The 17426-nt window shown below is 34.6% G+C and overlaps 1 pseudogene; it reads left to right on the forward strand.

The window, feature by feature from the left end:
* The first annotated feature begins 7752 nt into the window (after window positions 1–7752).
* Window positions 7753–15780, forward strand: LOC138313983 (trafficking protein particle complex subunit 12-like; annotated as a pseudogene).
* The last annotated feature ends 1646 nt before the right edge of the window (window positions 15781–17426 follow it).

The following is a 17426-nucleotide window of genomic DNA, read 5'->3' on the forward strand; positions in this document are numbered from 1 at the left end:
AGATTTTTTTTATGATTACTTTTGAGTGAAGTTAATCGTACAATAACGTTGGCTCTCTAATATAAATAACTAAAAGAGTGAAATTCGATGTTTCAAATACTCTAATTTATGCTCTAATAGCAGGTATCTTCGTGTAATAATGAAAGAAAATCCACACAGAAATAAAAGTTTCTGATTTTTTGTCGAGGAGTTCAGCAACGAATAAGCTTTAATTAGATAACATTTTCCTGTAGTCTGTATCTTTGATACATTGTGAATTGCAAAGTTTGTGACTGTAAAATGAAATTTTACGTTACAATTTAAGAAATCCTTGATTAGAGCATCAAGGATATGATGCTTGACATACGTACACACCGATGTTTGATCATTAAAAACATTGTGTTGTGTGTTGCTAACCGAATAAATCGAGATACATTTATTGCAATACCGTAAAACGTTTCAACATGTGGTAGAAAGAATTTACTTTTGATATTATAAAAGATCATATAATTGAAATATTAAGCAAAACAAACTATTTTTTCAGACCGTGCGGTCGCTTTCAATTTTTAATCGATATACGAGTAGATACACCGATATTATAGATATATAATTAGCCATGCCTTTGGTTTGATGGTTATGTAATACCTTGACCAGGATGTTGTTTACCTGTACACGCCGCCATTCATCGAACTCACCTGCAATTACCTGGCCGCGGGCAATTTGCTATTCGGTGGACTAATATCGGGTATTTGCTATTGTCTTACTGTCACTGTCATCAGGTTAGGAAATCCGTTAATTGGATTGTGATTTGCAAAATTATGGAAACCCCGTACATCTATGCTCTAGGTTTTTTATTGTCACCTCCAATTTTTAAAATGAAGATGTAAAAGCAAATGGAAAATAAAATATACCTGATCATACCTAGGAATATATATTACATACACACATATATATATGTCATACACAGGTAAAAAAAAATGGAAAGTGACTTTTTCAGAAACAAAAATGGTTCTAAGAACTATTTCAACTAAAGGTTTAACCTAAAATTATTCCAGTCTAGTACTGTAATTGCGGAATCGTCGCATATAGCAATCTTCCGTAATTTCTAAGGTATTAGTAAAAATTCTAAGCATGTATTTTCACAGTTTCGAATCTAAATGTACATGTATAGTCATACAAGAAGGGTTACAACATTATCACACTATTTTATACTTATCTAAATATGTAGTATATTTTATAAAAATGTACAAGATATTATTTAATAATTAATATAAGGTAATTTTTTAATGATTTAAGGTTAAAGATATTACGACAATCGTATTAAATCACGGTATACAGGTAATTTCAATTTTCATTGACGGAAAAAGGTCTATGTAGTTTTTAGATAAACGTTTATGAGATTATTTCATTATTATTTCTCAGAGTATATAGATTATACAAAAATACAATTTTGAGTAAAGTTCGGTAATAATTTATGTTTAATATATAATAACCATACAGAATTATCTTTTTTAAACGGAACTTAGGTTTTGTATTTACTTTTAATATATACAAACTGTTATGGCAAAAGTTTGAAATAGAAACACGTTTGGATTAAAATATTTCATGCTTAATTCTTTTCGATTTTACTCGTAAAAAAAATGAAATGTTATATTATTTTGTTTTTTTTAGGTTTACACAGAACACTGAAATTCACAGTTCATCTATTTTCGTTAAATCTGTTAACTTCCAACTGTAAACCGAACATGGTTTTTGATATCGCTTTGAAAGTTCAAAAAAATTGGTCTGATTTCTAATATATTCGTAAGTAAATATATGCTTGTTTAATTTTTGAAATGGTGTAAATGGAATGTTTTGAAACTGAAAAATCTAATCAGTACATCATCCTAGCGCTATCGGTTTGGTTTTACGTCACGTGATTTACGGGTAGTGTATCATAGGGTTCAAATTTAATCGTATATCGGCGGTTGAGCTAGGCGGTCTCGTGGTCTTGAAATGTCAGAGTAGTCCGCTTTTAATGCACAAGATAATTAGCTAAGTACTATACACGTATAATCAGGGCATATAACGACATATACGTATACATTTTTATTTCGAGAAATATAAATTACAAATTGTATATATGTCTAGCGAATAATCAAATGATTATAATATCATTACCTATTATAGCATTTATCTTTGTGAGATTTTTGTGTAATTCTCCAAAATGTACATGAGACATAGAAAGAAAATTTGACTGTTTTGAAAATTTATGTACAATAATTCGAAAATTGTGAAAATACATGATTAGATAAATTTTTACTAATACCTTAGAAATTACGGAAGATTGCTATATGCTACGATTCCGTAATTACAGTACTAGACTGGAATAATTGTTAGGTTAAACTTTAGTTGAAATAGTTCTTTAGAACCATTTTTTGTTTCTGAATAAGTCAATTTTTCCATTTTTGTTTACCTGTGTACGAGTATATAAAAATTGCCATGTAATTATTCTAGTATGTGTTTATCATTGTATATTCAATTTCCATTTGCTTTTACATCTTCATTTTAAAAATGAAAGGTGACAAAAAAAAACTTAGAGCATAGATGTACGGGGTTTCCATAATTGAAAATCAAATCCAATTCCGGATGTCATAACCTAAATTCACAGTAAGAAATAGCAAATACCCGATATTAGTTATCAAATAGAACAAAAAATACACCCGCGGCCAGGTACATGATATTGCAGGTGAGTTCTATGAATTTTAAACATATGTACAGGTAAAAAATTGCATTCCAATTAAGTAGATGGTCAAATTTAATTGTCAAAAACATAAAAATCAAACCAAAGCATGGCTATAATTATATATCTATAATATCGGTGTATCTACTCACATATACTATATCATTAAAAATTGAAAAGCGACCGCTGGTCTTGTATATAAAAATGAAGTTTTGTGGAATTTGCTTTACTATATCTCAATTATTTGATCTTTTAGTAAAATATAAAAATCAAAAGTAAATTCTTAATACCACATGTTGAAACCATTAGGCTTTACTTTTATGGTATCAATGCAATTATTAATGTATCTCGATTTATTCGTTTAGCAACACACAACAAAAGTATGTTTTTAAATTATAAACAGTGAACGTAAAATGTCAAGTCATAGTAATTTGATGCATTAATCAAGATTTGAAATAAAATTGATAACGTAAAATTGATCATTTAACAGTCACAAACTTTGCAATTCACAATGTATCAATACCAGAAAAATGATACAGTAAAACACAAATTACGCAAGACTAATAATTTAAAGCTTATTCGTTGCTGAATTAAACTCCAATAAAAAATCTGAAACTTTTATTTTGTGTGGATTTTCTTTTATGCACACACAAGGTGAAAATATCTGCTATTAGAGCAAAATTACCTTTAGTATTTGAAACATCGAATAAAAATTCTTTTAGTAATTACATATTAGAGTTATATGCTTTTACAACCGAAACTTCACTCAAAAGTAATCATGATAAAAAAATCTTTGATAGGATTTTCCTGTACCTTCGGATTAAATTGATACAATTTATTAACGGAAGCCACGGACTATTATGACGTCAACGTTTAGAGCAAAAAATATGTGTTATCGGGAATTGGTAAGTCCCGAATTTGACCTCGGCCGATATCGGTTTACAGGTTATTAATGCGGTCGTGCGCGAAAAAGGGACTCCTGGACAAGGTATTAAAATCATCAAACCAATAAAAAGCTAATTTTAGCAATAACTGAAATTAAGGGCGCCGCGCCCTGCTCTGCACAAATCCTTTAAAATCTGGTTTAAATACTTGTAGATGACTTGTGAGCACATTCTGAAGATTACTTTACATAACGTAACCACCCGCCCAGCTAATCCCGTACTTCGCTAAGATTTCAACCAATTTGCAACTCATAAAGAGATTTTTTTACGTCTACTAGCAACTTTCAATGTTAATGTTCCCTTTCAATATCTTTGTCTATAAAGTATATACAATTAGTGTCGGCCATTTTCTCGCTTCGTGCTCCTACTAGTGCCGCCTAAATACAATGAAATATAAGGGCCCCGTAAGTCGAGCCTCGTAAGTCAAGGCGCATCACGATTCCGTTAACCTTCTCCACCGTGTATAGGTCTAGTGTGAATTCCTGTCTAAACAGGATAATCACACTAGCAGACATGGCAATTCAATTCAATTCATTTTATTCACTCCAGACACACGAGCTGTGTGTAACAGGAGGTCAATCAAACAAATACATATAGAGATGACAGAACATGATACATCAATTACAATAATACTGTTCTACAATTTAGCAATAATACATACCACATTACACTTTTCCTTACATACACTTACATTAACATAATAATATAAAATACATACTTTACATACCTGTGTAAATACATTATATTACATTACATTAAATTTACACATTGCATTCATACATTCTAAATCACATAAATTACATTACGTTACATATATTTATACACATTACATACATTATTTTATAGCCACTACACTATTTATGTAAATACATATGCATTACATTATTATACACATTACATTGCATACATTATTTACATACACAATTACATCTATAATAAAACATTATTACACATTACGGGTAAGGTATTATACACACATTACATTGACTTTTTATACATAAAGAATACATACACATCATGTATCATTATTACGATCACATTACATACATGCCTATTTACAATGACATTACATACATGGTATATACTTATTTACACACACATAATATGAATTACATATCATTTTTGTCTGATAAAGTTACATAGGTAATACTCTTTATATAAAGCCTCCATACATATGAAAATACATTGAAATATTTTTAACATGCCTAAATAATCCTTAAGTCTCTGGTTTAAATACTTGTAGATGACTTGTTTGCACATTCTGAAGATTACTATACACATAACGTAACACACCCGCCCAGCTAATACTAAAACGTCGCTAACGCCTATTTCACCAATTTGCAACATCATCAAAAAGATTTTTTTACGTCTACTAGCAACTACAATGTAGAGTTTTATTAATGTTCCCTTTCAATATCTTTGTCTATAAAGTGTATACAATTATTGTCGGCCATTTTCTCGCTTCGTGCTCCTACTAGTGCCGCCTAAATACAATGAAATATAAGCGCCCCGTAAGTCGAGCCTCGTAAGTCAGGGCGCATCACGTCAGTTCCGTTAACCTTCTCCACCGTGTATAGGTCTAGTGTGAATTCCTATCTCTAAACAGGTATAATCACACTAGCAGACATGGCGAGAACCTGTAAGTGCTGTGACCTGTCACTCAGAGAGGGAGGGAGAGAAAGAAAGAAAGAGAAAAGGAGAATTAAATATGTAGAAAAATGTTAATCGCTAAGATAATACAAGTATGCTGTTGTTATTTACTAACAGTCATTAGAAAAGAATGCATAAATGATTGAAAAAAAAGTAAGAAATCTACACGAAAGTTTTAACCCTCATTAAATATACATAAATTATCCACCAGCTTCCACATCCAGGTGAAATTGTACAGGGTTACGTTGATGTTCATCGCGGTTCTCACAATTACACTTTCGTCCCGCATTGCTTAAACATTTTTAAGAAAACGAAAGTTCATGACAATGCCTATTTAATAATTTTAAAAAAATCAGAGAAACGTAGCCAACAATCCCCAATCGCTGAAAATACGTTTTTGAAAATCACAGGTCGGGGTGTGTCGAGCGCCGTATGCAAGCATTGATAGTGATGAGCTGCTGACTGCCTCGCATGAGGTTGAATTACGTCACGCACCAAATAAGTCTCGTTACCACCAATACAAGGTCCCTAAACACCCGAAAATGCGGATATCTAGGTGTCCGGCAACTAATGACTCCGGGTGTCTTGAAAGGAGAACACACCTCATTTTATCGTGACACAAATTCTTTGATAGTATAGTATAGTTTTCCTTTAGCTAGATGACTCTATGTCATGGTACCATTTTTCAAAAAATCTTTGTTGAAGTTAAAAGTTAATGGCTTAAGTTAACAAGCCGATTCCAAACAGTACATACAAATTAATGGTAAACGGCCTTCTAGCGTAGATAATAATACTTGACGAAAATAAAAGATCCACGACTGCTTGACCCCGCGGGCAATTTTTCACGGGTCGCTGCGCATGTTATATGTCCCTGCGCGGTAGCAAGTCGGATACAATGGAGTTTGTTTTGACAGTGATTTTAGCATGAACTTGAATATATATTTCACTTTTCATAACGTAGACAAAACGTACAATACAGTGTATTTAATTAAATAAATGCATGTCAGTTTGCATCATGCGTATTGTAACTGTATTCAAGGGACGTGCATTTGATATTTATTTGTGTCTTCCCTGTACGATACGACATATCATATAGAATTACCGTCGGTATAGTAGATTTTGTAATGTTCATTTTGAATATATAGCACTTGTTCCAAAATATGCCATAAGTTGTGAAAATAATGTTTGAAATAAATAAACACATTCATGTTAAAGCAAATACACAATTTCGTTAATCAAAACAGATTACGTACGTTAATCAGAAACATATCTATAATCACATTTATGAAACGTAATAATCAATAAACTTGAAATACACAATATGTTAAAAACACATCAAATTGCCAGTGTAGTTAAACTATGACCGATTCCTCCGTCCTTGCCGATTCATCACAACCCTAATATGTAAGGAATTTTCAATAAATTTATACAGTGAATGCAAACTTTGGAGAAAAAGAACTGTAAATATAGTAACTGAAAACTAATATATATTCCATGCTCAGTGTGCACAGCACATGCGATACGGTAGCGATACAGTGACAGCGAAACCGCCAGTCGACTATATATTGGGAGCCGTGCTCTCGTTATGGGTGAGTGGTCAACACACCAGCGAAGCTCGCCAGCCGGCTCACTGCGCTGTCGCCGTAGGGGGTCAATGAGAACAATAGGCAGTGGTATTTCCACGAAAAAAATAACGCTTTTAAAAATAAATAACGTTTCCAACGATACTCGTAACGTGGTCACGTAAAAAATCACATGTTCTGTTGATGCTAACAAAGTTTCCCATAAAAATCACGTAACATTCTGGCAATAACATGGGAAACAAAATCATTAACAATCATTGCTGACACTAACACGTGAAATGAAATGAATAACAATGCAAAATAAATAATAACATCAGCCACTAAATCTAACATCATTTAAAAAAGACAAACGCATGCAAAGATAGAGATAACACACAGCAGCAAAAATATAACGTGTGCTAGAAAATAATAACATGCTTTTAGTTTAAGATAACTAAAATTTTGATAATAACAGTAAAACAGATATAACCAACATAAAATATTTAAAAAATCACGAATATGGTTAAAATAACAGTTTAAGAACGAAAATTAACAGAACAGGGCTACCAGTGTTACATTCTGATTTCTACAGTTAGCAAAGTAACGTCAGATAATAAAAATGGCTGACCATGCAGTTGACTCTATTGTTATTGAAGTCAGCAAGTTTTTGAAGCTGCAGAACTAAATGATATTCACTTGTATTGGTCCCTCCCTTTAAAGATTTTATCCGATCAGGAAATATCTTTGTGAATCATGTGTACCCAATTATTAAGAATTCACATACCTAATATCAGAAAAGGATCATGATCAAGGGATTCATGGTTAGCATGATTATATGTGTCTTTTATTTTACTAGCTAGTATAAAATGAATCAATTCTTACATTTCAGAAACTATCAAAATGATGTCGGATGATAATTCTGGGGTTGGTGACCTTTTAGAAGATGAAAGTTTTGCTGAACCATCCTCTAAGGTGCTTGCCTTTCCATCAGAACCAATGCTGCGACACTCTGCTACCACAGATACACACTAGACTCGGTCATACTGGAAACCACTCCAGCTGATGAAGATATTCTAGATGACAGTCATACAGACACAGATAAAAATGAGGCTGACAAAGACACAAGTGTACCCCTGCAGGTAGACTTTAACCAACCTGAAACTGATAAACCACAGAAAGGGGCCGAATCTTCTTTGTTAGGTACTTCTCCGTCAATGGAAATTTCTAGAAACATTGAAGGGAATGAAGAAAGTAGCAAAAAGGACACAGAGGTAGATAAACCTAACCAAAGTCCTCTTCACATTAGCAGCTATTTTAAAACAGAGACATCACAAGTTGTCGAAAGTGACCCATTTGGACAAAGTTTCTTTGACAACATCAGCAACACTCCCCAGGATGACAAATCTAAATCTGTTACTCCAGAGGGAGTGTTTGGTGAAATGGATGACCTTGGTAATGAAGAAGTTTCAAAAAGTGCAGTCCCCTCGGTGGCTGATGTATCAGAAGGGTCTAATTCACGACCAGATCCTATTGAAAGCCGACTCTCACATGAGGAGCCAGAAAGTGTAGATTTTCAGGTTGTCCCCGAGGATACGGAGACTAACATTATGGAGGCATCGCTACAGGTTATAGATGATAAGGAGGATTTTGAATCCTTTACGGCGGAGGGAACAGGTGATGGAGACCAGGATATTCTGAGTGGCCTGAGTATGTCACCTTCAAACAAATTAATGTCAGATCGTATGTCACAACTCCACATCACCGATACCATCCCTATAGATACGGTTCAGGACAGTGCGCCCATCAGCTATGATCGCCAGTTGTCAAATAAGTATCCTGATCTCGGCCTGTCACCGGCCCACCAACCCTTCCAGGCCACACCACTGCCTCCCATGCAGTTGTCTGCCTTCCCCACTCCAGCTGGCCCTCAGTCTATACCAGAGCCTCCTACTGACAGTCACATGGAGGTTCAGCTAGACGATAAGCCAAGTAAGTTAGAATTGAACACAGCAAGCTTGGTATCAATCATTAGATAATATAATATCAACCAAAATTTGGCAGTGATACCCAGAGAAACTGTTAAAATAAATTGGTGTACTAGGAAATGAAGATTACATCTAAACCATTTCATGTACTTGTATACCGTATTTTCCGGAGTTTAAGTCACGACTTTTTACCCTGAAAATCGGGAGTGTGACCTATACATCAGTATTCTAAAACATTCCTGCTAGCATGGTCAAGTGCAAATTAACATGTTATATTTCTATTTACTAAAAATAACGGTCTTGCTTCAAAAACCATACTCCATTATCACCATCAGTAATGTGTTACCAGTAAACAACTTCTTTCCAGTTCTGTAAACTATAGCTGAGTGTACGACTGTACATAATGAATAGGGACAAAGATTTATTTTAATCAGATGACAATAATAGATAATAATTATCTTCTTTTAAGTATAATTCAATGTTGCTTGTTACGAGCATTCCTTGGCTTAAAAATTTACTTTATCAGCCCATAAAGGAAAAAATGGCGTCGCCGTTTGTATCGCTTCTGATTGGCTGAGACGGCGTAATATTTCATAGACAAAAGAGTCCCAAAATGTATGTTGAAGAGATTATCTTTTAGTAAATTGAATTATAAGGATTAATTTGAATAGATTATTTATGTTATGGAGATATAACACGCTGAGTGCACCGCTTCGCGTTTATTAGGTACACTCTCTCCATAACCTAAAAAATCTATTCTGGAGGTTTGGCTGGCTCTAAATCTGGAGGTTTGGCATCAGCCTTTCAGACTCTCGGGGATGGCAGTACTGCCGACCCGTTCTCTGCCAGTCTATACATGAGTGATGCTGACCGACAACACGATGCCTGGCTCCCATCGGACGCACCACGCGACATATACTTGTGACTGTAACAACATCGCCAGGGAGTTTTGTACCAACAGAGGAACATATCAGCTCTCCAAGCATTGTAGTGAACGAGTCCCAGGTAACAGCCGAATAAGAAAACGGACGTAAATCAACTTGTATTTGATAGCTCTATGACCACTTGTATCAGTCTAGGTTTGGTAACACTGAGAACATTTCATTTCACAAGGGTTTGATTCTCTAATAGGTAACAAAGGTTCGAAAACATCTCTACAAATCTGGCTCCACATCTGAACCATGCATAAAAAATACCAGTATGAATTTATCGTAAAAGTTCCCGTTTGTTAATCTTTGTTTTATGATTAATTAGTTTCATATGAATTATTGAAAACTCTAACATGTAGTAATAATCATTATATACATGTACGTGTGTTTTACAGGGTGATCCTGTACGAGACCTGGTTCATCGCTACATGGGGGAACAGGAGGCAATAAAGAGACAAATATTGACAGTCGACAGTGTGTCTCAAGATGTGGATGGTCTCAAAAAACTCCTTGTATGTTCTATAGTCTTACACCATTTTCTTTAGTACAAACTTTACAAAATTAGTAATTATATATCTGTCAGTAACTCATATTTCAAGACGTTCAGCTGTTTAAATCATTATTGGTTTTGTGTTTTGATTCTAGGGTAAATATTATGTAACCTGTTTTTTGAGAGACTCTTTATATGGCCTCTTGAAAACTGATGGTATTATATTAAACACCAGTTTAAAACAGCAAATTGTAAACAGCTTAACGATGCTCCACTGCCAACAGAGCATAAACAATACCCGTCACTTGAACAATAATTGATATTTAATAGTGTATTATCTATATAGGTGTCTAATTAACACCTAAATACATTAAGATAATTTATTTTGCATTTGGTGCATGCAAAATATCTTGAAGAAGCTCAAAATTTTTAATAGTGGTAATGGTGTCAAGTAAGTAACTTTTTAACTTAAAACACCCACTAATTCTCCTACTCCCTGTTTTGATAGAGAACAAATACCAATCATCGCCATGGAACATGTTTTAATGGTTTAAGTCATCAACACTTAAGTGCATTACCATTCCAGAGTTTGTATTGACTTTGTAATGATCCGACACAAAATGTTTGTAATACTTATACAGAGTAATATCATTGACTATGTCTGTTTTATACAGGAAGGTGGATGTTATAGATCGGCTGTAGAACTGACAGGCAGACTTCTTACTGCTGCTGGGCAGGGGTCTGACGCTCAAGGGGAGACAACTACTCCAACTCAACACAACATCTCATACATTACAGGTAACAGGGCTGACACTCAGGGGAGACCCCTTCCCCTGTAAATGTATATAAATTTTCAACTAATAAGATTTGATTACATACATGTATAGGACATAGGTAATGCTTTGGTTTGAGAATGCATATATGTGTAAGGTACATACAATTTATAGGTAATACTTTGGTTTGAGAATGCATGTATGTGTAAGGAGAATCATATTCACTGCTTCTTATTGCAACTGCAAACATCGCTGGCATGAAGGTTTTGACAATATGATGAAGATGAACGGTTTGTAACATACTAAACCTTTACTTTTAAAATAACAGATTCTTTAGCAAATACCTGGATACTGGTACTAAACATTACTTGTTACCATAGTAACTGTTGTATGTTTTATTTCTACAGCTGTGGTTTTGTCGATTATCACTTCTGATGAAGCTGAAGCTATACAACATTGTGGAAATCAGAACTACAGGGCTTCCAGAACCTCGACACTCCAGATCTCTACTACGAATACTATCCTCAGATTCACCGGGACGTAAAGGTTAGGTCCTCATACCTGTCCATTGTGTATCACCAGATGAGTGATATCATAGAGATCAATTAGATCCGTCAGTTATCAAAATATCTCATAACTGAATGCATTATGCTCTTGAACTAGACATTTTAAGAAAGTATTTATTTAAGATATTCGACTTGAATCTGTGTCTATTACCACATGTTTTGTTGTTTATTATTGTATAGACTGTATAATGGACAGTTATTATTGCATATGATTTAACTTTAGTATTTAACTACATGCATGTTTTTTTTTATCAGTTTCTCTATATATTTTGTCACATCATTAAAATTTTCTTTCGTCCTTGATCAGGTTCAATTGTATCGTTCGGGATGCGGCTATTACACGCGGAGCTCCCACACTACCTCGGGCGATCTCAGGAGGCTTTAGACCGACTACACTACATACTGGCTGTTACACAAAAGGTGGGTAGGAGAAGTGTTACTTCCATAAGACTCTGTACCATCTAAACAGTCAATGTACTTTAATTTGTTGAATTAAAATGTCAGGCATTATATAAGGTACATTAATCAATAATCATGGTGTCACTTATATTCACATATAGTGTTTGTATACCCCCCGCAATAGAGTAAGTGGGGTATACTGGAATCAGGTTGTCCGTCCATCCGTCTGTCTGTCTCTTTGTCTGTCTGTAGACACAACTTTGTCCGGGAAAATCCTCCTAAAATAGACACAACTTTGTCCGGGAAAATCCTCCTAAAATACTTGAGAGATTTTGATAAAATTTGGTACACAGGGGAGTTGAGTAAAGTATATAGGGCTCTGCATTGTTCCTATTAATGGAGTTATTACTAAATTTGTGCAGCATGGGGTATTAGTCGTCCACTCTGGCGACTGTTCTAGTTATGTTAAAAGGTATTTTAACGTTTACATCTACCTGACTTGAGGCTAGAGTGGGTAGAGCTGAGGAAGACAACTGGCTACAAACATATTCAATCTACACCTTCTCTGAAGACAAGATGTATACCACTCAAATTTTACAGGATGGTATATTGGTATACCAATGGGGCTGAGATTTGAAATTGGATAGAATGAAATTTTAGGGTTCAGACACGAAAGGGAATCCCATTGTTACCAGCAGATTCTTCTTTTGTATTTCAAAATATGTCCAAGTGATAAGGTTTCCCTTCTCCTCATCCACACAGCAGATTTGAAACAGTGTTTAAAATACATTATAACACAAATTATGTTATAATATCCATATCAGTCATTCAGATTCTATCATGTGTTGTCCTCAGATCTATGACTCTATCATGTTTTGTCCTCAGATCTTATGATTCTATTATGGTTTGTCCTCAGATCTTATGATTCTATCATGTTTAATATTCTATCATGTTTTGTCCTCAGATCTATGATTCTATCATGTTTTGTCCTCAGATCTTATGATTCTATCATGTTTTGTCCTTAGATTCTTATAGATTCTATCATATTCTATTGTTTTGTCTTCCGGATTTTATGATTCTATCATGTTTTGTCCTCAGATTTATGATTCTATCATGTTTTGTCCTCAGATATTATGACTCTGTCATGTTTTGTCCTCAGATTTTATGATTCTATCATGTTTTGTCCTCAGATTTTATGATCATATCATGTTTTGTCCTCAGATCTAATGATTTTATCATGTTTTGTCCTCAGATTTTATGATTCTATCATATTTTGTCCTCAGATTTTATGATTCTATCATGTTTTGTCCTCAGATATTATGACTCCCTTTTGGTTTGGCCTCAGATTTACGATTCTCTCATGTTTTGTCCTCAGATCTTATGATTTATCATGTTTTGTCCTCAGATCTAATCATTTTATCATATTTTGTCCTCATGATCTTATGATCCTCAGATCTTATGATTCTATCATGTTTTGTCCTCAGATTTTATGATTCTATCATGTTTTGTCCTCAGATATTATGACTCCCTTTTGGTTTGGCCTCAGATTTACGATTCTCTCATGTTTTGTCCTCAGATCTTATGATTTATCATGTTTTGTCCTCAGATCTAATCATTTTATCATATTTTGTCCTCAGATCTTATGATTCTATCATGTTTTGTCCTCAGATCTATGATTCTATCATGTTTTGTCCTCAGATATTACGACTCCCTTTTGGTTTGGCCTCAGATTTACGATTCTCTCATGTTTTGTCCTCAGATCTTATGATTTATCATGTTTTGTCCTCAGATTTTATGATTTATCATGTTTTGTCCTCATATCTATGATTCTATCATGTTTTGTCCTCAGATCTAATCATTTTATCATGTTTTGTCCTCAGATCTTATGATTCTATCATGTTTTGTCCTTAGATCTTATGATTCTATCATGTTTTGTCCTCAGATCATTAAAAACCTGGATGAAGGCCTCAGTGAAGATGGCAGTGCAGTAGAAATCAAAGAAGAAAGTAGAAAAGGTGATGGTTCTAAAATTAGTGTTGTAGTAGTATGATAGTATTTGTCTTATACAATAAAGTAATTAAAACATTTTCCAGATACATTATTGTGTATATGCAACATCGATAAATATACATAATGTATTCAGCATTTGATAGCTTGATTTTAGAATTGAATTTGGTGTCTTTCAGCCTTCAGAGAGTTGTGGTGTTCTCGTGAGAAGAAAGTTCTATTCATCATTGGGAATACATTTTTGGCTATCAAGGTATTTATTAGACTCCCACTACCTGGTATGTTGTTTTGTATCTGTCCATATGTATTACCTGGTACTTTGGTCAAACTCTTCTGAATCAGTCTTTGTCCCTGGATCAATCTTCATCTGGTTCACAAGTTCACCGATGTGTCATATTTTGTGTACTAAAATAGGTCACTGTGACTTAAAAACTTTCTAATCTTTGGATTATATAAAGTAAAATGCATATCTGAGCCCAATATGCCACTCCATATTTCAATGGAATTTAATTCCTTGATTGCGGGTCTGAAAAATGAAAGTGTCATAAATTATGTCATACTTAGCTACGTATACAGTATGACCTCTGACCTATCTCAAGGAAAGATATTGTTGCTGTGGATTTCAAGTGAGGAAATGGGCTAACTTATCATCCTATCTTACTCATAATATGCAGTAATATTATTTCAATTTGTTCTACATTATTTATATGTACCAAGTACCTATCTCCACATAGGTGTCTTTATCTTACATGCTTTATATGTACATGTATTGATCAAGTAAATAGGGATATCTCAACCAAAGAGAAAATTGGAAAGAATAATCATTTGATGCAACCCATGACAAGAATGTTATTTATTTGTCATTAGATCAGTGTTCTTCATTTTTCTCAGTTTTATCTGTGTAACAGTTTGTGAAAGGTTTACATAGCTGTTGATAACAAACTGTTCCAGGATTACGAGGCCTCCATGACAGTATATGAAGCCCTACTGGTGAAGGATCCACAATCTAAGCCGTCTCTGTTAAGTGGTCTAGGACTGATCTATCTCCAGGTATCTAATCATACTGAAATATTTTATCATTTATGTTTTTATTTGTAATCATTTAATCATTTGCATAAATGTGGCCCAAGCTCATGATAAAGTCTTATTCTAAATAATTTTTAAGTTTTGACCTCGTCATTTACAGACAAGATCATAAAAAGTTACATTAGTTTTGATTAGTTAAGCAGAAATAGATAGTTTTACAATTCCTGAGCTCAGTGTAGGAACTCTCTAATGGTGTCAAAGCCTATAGTTGTGATTGACCAAGGACACATCAGTTATTCATGGACACGTCTTCCTAATGGTGTCAGGACCTATAGTTGTGTTAGAGCCTATAGTTGTGATTGACCATGGACACATCAGTTACACTCGGACATGTCTTCCTAATGGAAAGGCAAATGATTATTGCACATGATTTTGTAGACATAGTTTTATTAAGACTTTAAAACCGTTTCCTGTTGCAGTTTGATGTTTAAGACTTTTAAACTGTTTCCTGTTGCAGTTTGAAGCTTTTATATTCAAATGTTCTTTGTTTCAGAAGTTGTTCAACAGAAAACAATTTATTAAAGTCGGTCTATTTGTTTTACAGATGGGTAATGTTTCCAAGGCAACAGACTGTTTTAAACAAGCTGAAGTGTTGACAGACATAACAGACAAGAAACAAACCTGTAGAACCTACCTAAACAAGTGAGTCAGCTACCATAATTACACCCTGTAGAAACCTACTAAACAAGTGAGTCAGCTACCATAATTACACACCCTGTAGAACCCTTAAACAAGTGAGTCAGCTACCGTAATTACACCCTGATAGGAACCTGTAGACTACTAAACAAGTGGTCGTGAGTGGTCAGCTACCATAATTACACCCTGTAGAACCTACCTTAAACAAGTGAGTCAGCTACCATAATTACACCCTGTAGAACCTACCTTAACAAGTGAGTCAGCTACCATAATTACACCCTGTAGAACCTACCTAAACAAGTGAGTCAGCTACCATAATTACACCCTGTAGAACCTACCTTAACAAGTGAGTCAGCTACATAATTACAACCCTGTAGTAAAAGGAGTCAGCTACCATAATTACACCCTGTAGAACCTACCTTAAACAAGTGAGTCAGCTACCATAATTACACCCTGTAGAACCTACCTAAACAAGTGAGTCAGCTACCATAATTACACCCTGTAGAACCTACCTAAACAAGTGAGTCAGCTACCATAATTACACCCTGTAGAACCTACCTTAAACAAGTGAGTCAGCTACCATAATTACATGTACACCCTGTAGAACAGCTACCATAATTACCTGTAGAACCTACCTAAACAAGTGAGTCAGCTACCATAATTACACCCTGTAGAACCTACCTTAAACAAGTGAGTCAGCTACCATAATTACACCCTGTAGAACCTACCTAAACAAGTGAGTCAGCTACCATAATTACACCCTGTAGAACCTACCTAAACAAGTGAGTCAGCTACCATAATTATTACACCCTGTAGAACCTACCTAAAAACAAGTGAGTCAGCTACCATAATTAACACCCTGTAGAACCTACTTAAACAAGTGAGTCAGCTACCATAATTACACCCTGTAGCTAAACCAGCTACCATAATTACACCCTGTAGAACCTACCTAAACAAGTGAGTCAGCTACCATAATTACACCCTGTAGAACCTACTTAAAACAAGTGAGTCAGCTACCATAATTACACCCTGTAGAACCTACTTAAACAAGTGAGTCAGCTACCATAATTACACCCTGTAGAACCTACTTAAACAAGTGAGTCAGCTACCATAATTACACCCTGTAGAACCTACCTAAACAAGTGAGTCAGCTACCATAATTACACCCTGTAGAACCTACCTAAACAAGTGAGTCAGCTACCATAATTACACTCTGTAGAACCTACTTAAACAAGTGAGTCAGCTACCATAATTACACCCTGTAGAACCTACTTAAACAAGTGAGTCAGCTACCATAATTACACCCTGTAGAACCTACCTAAACAAGTGAGTCAGCTACCATAATTATACTCTGTAGAACCTACTTAAACAAGTGAGTCAGCTACCATAAATTACACCCTGCTACATTAGAACCTAACCCTAAACAAGTGAGTCAGCTACCATAATTACACCCTGTAGAACCTACTTAAACAAGTGAGTCAGCTACCATAATTATACCCTGTAGAACCTACTTAAAAAAAAACAAGTGAGTCAGCTACCATATTACACCCTGTAGAACCTACCTAAACAAGTGAGTCAGCGACCATAAATTACACCCTGTAGAACCTACCTTAAACAAGTGAGTCAGCTACATAATTACACCCTGTAGAACCTACCTAAACAAGTGAGTCAGATACCATATTTACACCCTGTAGAACC

This window comes from Argopecten irradians, unplaced genomic scaffold (genome assembly GCF_041381155.1).
Source record: "Argopecten irradians isolate NY unplaced genomic scaffold, Ai_NY scaffold_1138, whole genome shotgun sequence".
NCBI lineage: Eukaryota > Metazoa > Mollusca > Bivalvia > Pectinida > Pectinidae > Argopecten > Argopecten irradians.